The sequence below is a fragment of the Lissotriton helveticus genome, chromosome 1_1 (assembly GCF_964261635.1).
Source record: "Lissotriton helveticus chromosome 1_1, aLisHel1.1, whole genome shotgun sequence".
NCBI lineage: Eukaryota > Metazoa > Chordata > Amphibia > Caudata > Salamandridae > Lissotriton > Lissotriton helveticus.
In genome coordinates this window covers 1,455,388,673-1,455,391,186 of record NC_136057.1, presented here as the reverse complement: position 1 = coordinate 1,455,391,186, position 2,514 = coordinate 1,455,388,673, and positions in this window count along the sequence as shown.

The window sequence follows — 2,514 nt, the reverse complement described above, 5'->3', positions numbered from 1 at the left end:
CCTTGTCCCGCCTCCCCTCCCCGCTAACACCTCCCAGCTGACCCTCCCACGCCCCGCCCCCCCCACTATCCATTTATGTCCAATGCCCCAACGCGCAGCGTCCACGCGCTGCAGCCGCGCCAAAGGTGCGCCAAAGGTAAGCCCGTCTGCGCCCGTCCGCGCCAAGACCGCGCCCAGCGCCCGTCCCCCTGCTCTACGCCGCTCCCAACGCCCCAGAGTCACTTATGATGCCGCTACTCTCCTCGCCCTCAACGCCGGACGCTCCCCACTTTGCTGCGCAGCAACCCCAGGACGTACCCATGGCCCATTCTCCTGCCTCTCCTGTAAGTTCAACTGCTTCAGGACCCCCACCAAACACACTTCCTCCACACACAGCTCCGTACCCAACGACTTGAAATGCATCCTACTTAACACCCGCTCGGTCCACAGACATGCAACTGAACTCTGGGACCTGATCGACACTGTGTCACCTGACATCGCCTTCCTTACTGAAACATGGATGAACGCATCTTCTGCCCCCGACATCGCCATAGCCATACCGGACACTTACAAGATTATTCGAAAAGACCGCACCGATCAAACCGGAGGAGGCATCGCCATCGTCCATAGAAACACCATCAAAATTACAACCAGCTTTGACGCCAATCTTGCATCCGCCGAACATCTCCACTTCCAGATCCACACCGACCCCAGGACCACACTTAGAGGAACCCTCATTTACAGGCCCCCAGGCACCCGATCTCAATTCAGCGACGTCGTCACTGACTTCGTCAGCCCGCACGCCCTCGCCTCCGAGAACTACATTCTTCTAGGAGACCTCAACTACCACCTTGACAACATTCACGACAACAACACCACCACCCTTCTGGACAACCTGTCCAATCTCGGACTCAAACAACTTGTTGACACTCCCACTCACATAGCCGGACACACGCTCGACCCTATCTTCACCTCCAGCAAACACATCTCCTTCGATCATACTACAGCTCTCCACTGGACGGATCATAGCTGTGTTCACTTCAGCTACAAAACAACCCTGACCCACAACCGTCCACAACTCATTCCCCGAAGAAAATGGAACAAAATCACCACCGAACAACTCCTCACATCACTCAACCAAAACACTCCCACCCCGGCAACGGATCCAGACCTAGCGGCCTCCAACCTCAGACAATGGATTACCCACAGTGCGGACGAACTAGCACCCCTGAAAAAACACCAGTCGAAATCATCCAGCAAAAAAGCTCCCTGGTTCAATGATGACCTTAAAAAATCCAAGAAGACATGCCGCACCCTGGAGAAGAATTGGAGAAAAGGACCAACCTCAGACAACATGGCCTCCCTCAAGACAGCCACCCACAAACACCACCAACTAATTCGATCCACCAAGAAATCAGCACTTAAGGACCGTCTCGACGACAATTCTCATAACAGCAAGGAACTCTTCAATATCGTCAAAGAATTCACCAACCCTCCCGCAGCATCCAACGACATCACAAACTCCCAAGACCTCTGCGATGCGCTATCCTCCTTCTTCTACAACAAAATCGCCGACATCCACAACAGCTTCAAGAATACTCCCAATGAACAACTCACCCCACCCCCCTCAGATCCCACACCTCCAACTAACTACCTCAACTCCTGGAACCCAATCACCATTGAAGACACTATTCGCCTCATGAACTCAATCCACTCCGGCTCACCTTCTGACCCCTGTCCCCACCACATCTTCAACAAAGCTGACTCCATCATCGCTCCCCAACTCCGCGATGTCATCAACTGCTCCTTCGACTCCGCCACCTTTCCAGAAATATGGAAACACACCGAACTCAGCGCCCTTCTGAAAAAACCAACAGCAGACCCCTCAGATCTGAAAAACTACCGACCCATTTCCCTCCTCCCTTTCCCGGCCAAAGTCATCGAGAAAGCCGTCAACAGCCAACTAGCAGCCTTCCTTGAATCCAACAACTCCCTGGATCCATCACAGAACGGCTTTCGAGCCAAACACAGCACCGAAACCGCCCTCATTGCGGCAACCGACGACATCCGATCACTCCTGGACAACGGTGAAACAGTGGCCCTCATTCTACTCTACCTCTCCGCCGCCTTCGACACTGTCTGTCACAACACCCTCATACAACGCCTCAACAACATCGGCATACAAGGAAAAGCCTTGGACTGGATCATCTCATTCCTAGCCGGGAGAACACAGAGAGTCCGACTCCCCCCATTCTACTCAGAGCCCACCGAAGTCATCTGCGGCGTACCTCAAGGATCCTCACTCAGTCCCACCCTCTTCAACGTCTACATGAGTCCCCTCGCATCCATCGCACGCCAACACAACCTCAACATCATCTCCTACGCCGACGACACCCAGCTAATCCTTTCCCTCACCAAAGACCCAACCACCGCCAAAACCAACCTTCACGAAGGTATGAAAGAAGTAGCCGAATGGATGAAACAGAGCCGATTAAAACTCAACTCAGACAAAACGGAGGTGCTCATCCTAGGATC